Consider the following 6,649-nt stretch of genomic DNA (forward strand, 5'->3'; position numbering starts at 1 on the left):
GCCTTGAGTTCAAATCCCAGCAACCACATGGTGGCTCACAACCCCATAATGAGATCTGATACCCTCTTCTGGTTCGTCTGAAGTCAGCTACAGTATACTTATGTATAATAATAAATCTTTAGGCCAGAGCAAGCAGGGACTGAGGAGCGGAGTTAACTGGAGTGAGTGGGGCCGACTGGAACCAGCAAAGGTCCTAAAAATTCAATTCCCAACAACTACATGAAGGCTTACAACCATCTGTATAGCTACAGTGTACTCACATACACAAAATAAATAAATCTTTAAAAAAATAAAAAATTCACAGTCCAAGTGGGACAGTGATGGCGCAGCCTTTAATTCCAGTATCCAGGAAGCAGAAGCAGGCAGACTTCTGTGAGTTCGAGGACAGCCTGGTCCACGGAGAGAGTTCCAGGATAGCCAAGGTTACACAGGGAAAACCTGTCTCAAAAACAAAACAAACAAAAAAGAATTCAGGGTCCAGCTTTGACGCTTCCTAATCTTGGTGAATTTATCTGAGTTAGGAGGGCCATTGGCAGATAGGATGAGGTATATAGAGTCCAGTGAGTAATGGATCAGTTTCTGGGGTTCCCCTGCTCCGAGCCCTGGCAGTTCTTAGAGGAAAATTGTAGAAGTTTTGAGGAAGATCTGAGCTCCCAAAGAGACCCCTCATACTACACCACAATTATTTTCCTGTAGATCCAGCCACTTTCCAGCCTGGGGTAGAGGGTGGTGTGTCTCAGGAACTGGACCAAGGCGCCTCCCAGAAGTATACTTGCCAGAGTATAGACACACCTCTAATTGCCAGCTTGCGCAAGAGGCCCAGCCCTTTGCCTGAGAGACAAGTCAGGTCCCTCCAAGGCCCACCAGTTTCCTGGGAAGTGATAGACCATAGGCCTAGGAAAGAAAGGGGCCTGTCCTTCCATGGTGAGTCTGCCCCTAGAGAACTACCAGGTAGAGAAATCACCAAGGGGTCTCCTGGCACCTGGCTGAGATAAAAGATTCAGGGTCTGTTGCCTTCTCTACTCCATCCCCACCACCTCCCAGATAGTACCCTGAGAAGTCTGAGGCACAGGCTGTATGGTGGAGGGGGCAAGAGGGACACAATGGGAGACTAGTAGTATCTGGGGATGCTATGCTCAGCCCCAGAGCTACCCTGTCTGTACTAGCCCCCAGTACCAGTGCTCCAACAGGCTCCTCCCTGTCCTGGCTGGTCAAAGTGGCTCCCATGGGGTAGGTGGGGGTGAGGGCCTGAGAGAGGTGCCCACAGGCAGCCTTATATGGCCAGGAGGCTTATGCTCAGGAGGAATGTTCTCCTGAGGGCAGAGACTGACTTCAGCAGGGGCAAGGCTTCCTGAGCTGTCAGAGCGCTTCCCATGGACTTTGGTGTCCTGGCTGTAGCCCAGCTGGGGAGCCACCCAACAGGACCTTGGGAGGATGGGGTCCTCAAATTCAAACTCTGCCAGATTTTCTGCACTGGCAAAAACACAGCTGGAGGTCAGCCTACCCCATCTCACACCCTCAGACAAATCTTTGCCTGGGCCTTGCAGTCTCTGCTCTTTGCTGAGAGAGGTCCCTCTGCCCACCTCCTCCCTCCACCTCTCCAAACCCTCCTCACTCACATCTCTCTGACTCTCTGGGTTGCTTTCTGCCTCTCTCTGTCTCTACCGCTATCTTTGTCTATTTCTCTCTGTCTCTATTACAGTTTCTGCCTCTCTGTTTTTCTTTGTTTCCATGCCCCCTGCTCTCTCCATCTCTCTCCATCTCTCTCCATCACCCTGGCCAGTGCTGCCCCAGACCTGCCAAACTCAGCAGCAGAGTCTAATGTGGCCTTGGAAGGACTGGGCTGGGCAATGGGCCAGTTAGAAGGCACAAATATCCTGGATGCTCAAGCTGACAGACCCTAGTTCTGTAACTGCTATAGGGCTGACCTTCTAGAAGCTTCTCAGGCCTACAAATGTTCTTGCCCTGCCCCCAGGCCTCTACCCTCTGCCTTCTGAGAACCCCTCCTCACTGTCCTTAGAAGCACTGTATCTTTTCTCTAGCTGTGCCCTAAAATTACTTCTCACCTCAGAGCCCACCTCAGAGCCACCTAACAGCTCACCTCAACCCTTCTCAGAGCCCACCTCAGAACCCACCTCAGCCCACCTCAGAGCCTTCCTCAGAGCCCACCTCAGCCCTCCTCAGAACCTTCCTCACTCAGAGCCTTCCTCAGAACCCACCTCAGCCTTCCTCAGAACCTTCCTCACTCAGAGCCTTCCTTAGAGCCCACCTCAGAGCCTTCCTCAGAGCCCACCTCAGCCCTCCTCAGAACCTTCCTCACTCAGAGCCTTCCTCAGAGCTCTCCCATGTTCTTTACTCAGCACCTCACTTGTGATATTGCAGGTGGCTCAAGGCCACTTCAGGGGCTGGTCATTCCAAGACACCAGGATCCTGCCTCACACGGGCCCAGGAAGATCTAGGCCTGATTCTTATTCATAGGGATCATGGGACATTGCATTATCAGTAAGGTGGCCCCAGACCTTATTTTACCACTGAAGTGCTGTGCTGCCTCAGCTCAGGGCTGAGGACACTGAGCTATCCCTTAGAGTCTGCTGGTGCTGCTGCTTGTCTGTCTCCTGTGGTCCCTAAGAAGCCTTAGCACAGTTTGTAAGAACTAACACCAACATCCATGGGCAGCAAGTAACAGCCTGTGGTGTGGCAACCATTAGAAGTGACAGTGTAGGGGCTGGAGAGATGGTTTGGTGGTTAAGAGCACTGACTGCTCTTCCAGAGGTCCTGAGTTCAAATCCCAGCAACCACATGGTGGCTCACAACCATCCCTAACAAGACCTGATTCCCTTGTCTGAAGACAGCTACAGTGTACTTACATATAATAAATAAAATAAATATTTAAATTAAAAAAAAAAGAAGTGACAGTGTAAACCAGGGCTCACAAAGTCTGAACGGATGACCAGGGAGCCTGCATGGGTCTGACCGAGGTCTTCTGCATATACGTTATGGTTGTGTAGCTTGGTATTCTTGTGGGACTCCTAACAGTGGGAGTCGGGGTGTCTCTGTCTCTTTTGCCTGATTTGGGGACCCTTTGCTCCTACTGGGTTGCCTTGTTTAGTCTTAGTGTGAGGTGATGTGCCTAGTATTATTGAGACTTGATATGCCATATTTGATTGCCATCTCTGGGAAGCCTATCCTTTTTTGAAGAGAAACAGAAGAGGGGTGGGCCTAAGGAAGAGGGAGGTAGGGGAGAGACTGGGAGGAGAGGAAGGAGGGGACAGAGGGGAAACTCTGCTAAGGATGTAATATAAAAGAAGAATAAGTTTAAAAAGAAGTGACTGTGCCTGGTGGCAGTGGTGCACACCTTTAGTCCCAGCACTCTCTGTGAGTTCGAGGCCAGCCTGGTCTACAGAGTGTACTGAGTGCATTCTAGGACAGCCAGGGCTCATGTGGTATTGAGGGACACATCAGAGCTGAGGAGGCAGGTGTGACCATCATTATACAAAATCCACGTCAGTTTGAGACCCTCCCTGACATACGCTGAAAAACACAGCCAAACTCTGACCACTGCCTGGATGGCAAACTCCGAGCAGGCACGGAGTGTCTGTAAGGGTCTCCTGAGGGCGGCAGCACTTTGAAAGACTTGCTGTGCAAGGTTAGCAGGCTGAGACCACTGGCCATGGTGGCTGAGTCATGGGTGTATCTGAGAAGAATGTGGAGGCTTTTCTTGTTAATAAACACTTTATATACCTATATTAAAAATCCAAACCATAACAACAAAGAGCAGATGACTCTGGGTCACTCATCCCTGCACACAGGAGCCTGTGAGGCCGGATGGTTCTGTGAGCCTCAGCACACAGATCAAACTGGCCACATGACCTGTCCGTTCCGCCGTCTCTCTCACAATGACCTGGAGGCCAGCCCCTCCCTGTGCAGGGCCCAGAGGCTCTAAGATAGAGACAGAGCAAGCGGGTGAGGGACTTGTTTCTCACATGATGACACCTTCATCATGGCCACCTGAGGCCTACAGGGATGGTCTTCCTTCTGTGGCCCCCTGAGAGGAACCACAGGAGTGATAAGGAATGTTGTGAGGGGACAGCACACAGAGCTGAGAGGGAACAATGTCGACAGACTGGTGGCAGCTCTAGAATTAAACATAGTCACACTTGACCCTGTGGGGACTTCCAGACAACCTGTGAGTCACAGGATGCTCTGTACTTATGTCTACAGTAACAGCAGCAATCCCCACCACTGAGAGGAGAGGACCCAATGGCTGTCAGCTCCTGCTCCTGCAGGCTGAAAGACTTGCACTTCTACCTACTTACTGTCCTTGAAGACCTTGAAGGCCGGCTCTTTAAAGAGGCTGCCCAGAGTTAGATGTGGACAGCACAGGACATGCTGTGGCCATGGCCCTCCTGATTTCAACATAAAGCTTAATTATGCAAGATCAATGATTGGATCCAGTCTTGGAGGCAACTGGGGGCCATGGAGGCAGGGTGGGTGCCTGGGGCCTATCAGGCTGTTGGTGGAAGTAGGGCCACCTCCTGGCAACTATGACCACACCGACTTCTGACAGCTGCTGGTCCCTGTCAACCCACACTAGGAGGCCTATACCCATGTTTAGGTTTGCAGGGAATCCAGGGAATCCAGCCCTCAAGTGGGCACAGCCTGGAGAGACACCATGGGACTCCAGGAACTGAGAGCTATGGGTCCTCCCTGACTTGTCTACAGTTGGGCCACCACCCCAGGCTCCTGTGGAGTCTAGAATCCAGCTGGAAGAATACCCACCCTGCCCCATACACAGGGGCCTGGCGTGTGTCTTCTTGGGGGTCTATTGTGGTTCAAACTACCAAGTGATACCCAGATACTGTCATTGACTTTTTTTCTTTTAAGACTGATTCATTCATTCATTTTATGTATTTGAGTATATGGTATGGATTGAATGATTGATTGATTGATTTTATGTATGTGAGTTCAGACACACCAGAAGAGGGCATCGGGTCTCATTACAGATGGTTGTGAGCTACCATGTGGTTGCTGAGATTTGAACTCAGGACCTCTGGAATAGCAGTCAGTGCTCTTACCCGCTGAGCCATCTCTCCAGCCCCTGGCATTGACTGTTGTTCCACTTGTTTAGTAAAAGCTTGGGGAAATCCAATGTGGGCAGAAATTTTAGAGGGAACTTGGGGTGTCCAGCTCAGGCAGGGAGACATTCCCACAGCTGCATCCTACAGGCCATCTCTGGCCAGGCTGGGCAGCTTTTAGCTCAGGCCAGGCTACCTGGGAACGTGGGTTAGCCTGTGAGGAAGTCACACCTGGAAACGTAGCTATTCCCCTACTTGTGTGGAACGGGGAGAGCTAAGATGGAGGCCCCATTCCAGATCTCTGTTTGCCCCAAGTTTCAACATTAGCAAAATATTTGTCCTATGACTCTTGTGTGGAAATACATTTCCAGGGAATGTAAACACATGGAGACTGAGAGGCTCCTGCTAGCTGAGGGTGTGCGGGTGGGTGGGGGCATCCCACTGTAAGCGCAGGATTATTCTTTCCAGGGGTCTGTATGTCCCAGCTGAGGGACTGTTCCTGTCCTCTGAGAGCTTCCTCTCAGCTGAGGGTGGGGAAGGGGGACGGGGAGAACCACCGTGCAGTCTCCAGACAGGAAAGATCCTAGCTCTACCAAGCCTTGCTGTGCTATCAGGCTAACATGGCTGCCCTTGGGACCTCTGGACACAGTGATATACTGTGTCTCCATCTGCCTTGGGCCCTCTGGCCTAGTTCCGGAGCCACCTCCGGGCATGGAGCCAGGGGCCACTTACTAACCTCAGCTGGGTTGCGTATGGTCCAATGGGACACTGTCACCTGGAGTAAGCTGCTCTAAAGCCCATCTCACAGAGAACAGACTACAGCAGAGAGACCACTTATGGACTGCTGCAGATGGCCATTTGACCCCAGACACCAATGACTCTGCTCCCCACCCCACCCACTCGACTTCCGCTCCACCCTGCCCACCAGGTTGGAAAAGGCCTGACCTAGTAGCCTGGCCTCTTTCCAATCCTTTAGGCAGGGCGGGGACCCCTGCTGTCCTCAGCTAGGCTCAACCGCTGAGCTGAGTCTGAGCGGAGGTTATCTGGGTCCCTCCTGATGCTGGTGCAGGCTGTGGGCCCCTGTCTCCACCAGGAATGCACAGAGCCCCCGCCCCTGCCCACCCAGGTAGAGGAATGCAGTGGGCCTCTTTCTGGAATTCCCCCAGGCCTGGCACCACTGGGAGCTGAGTTCTGTCTCTGTGCACAATGGCACCAGCGCTCTCAGGTCTGCTCGCTTGGAAACAGAGTCCACTGCTCTAAGAGCACTTCTTCAGCAAGTCAGCATGTAACTTCTCTTTGGATTCACAGCTCTTTAAAAACACAACCACCCACTGCTGGGCTATGACTCTAACTCATCGGTTCTCAACCCGTGGGTCGAGACCCCTTTGGGGTTGCATATCTGATATCAGATGTTTCTGTCACAATCATAACAGTAGCAAAGTTACACTTATGAAGTAGCCACTGTATGGTTGGGTTCACCCCAGCGTGAGAGACTGTAGTAGAGGGCCCAGCATTAGGGAGTTTGGGAACCATATCTTTAATTCAATGGTAACTGCTAACTCCAAGTTCAGGGT

This window comes from Mastomys coucha, unplaced genomic scaffold, assembly GCF_008632895.1.
Source record: "Mastomys coucha isolate ucsf_1 unplaced genomic scaffold, UCSF_Mcou_1 pScaffold15, whole genome shotgun sequence".
NCBI classification, from domain to species: domain Eukaryota; kingdom Metazoa; phylum Chordata; class Mammalia; order Rodentia; family Muridae; genus Mastomys; species Mastomys coucha.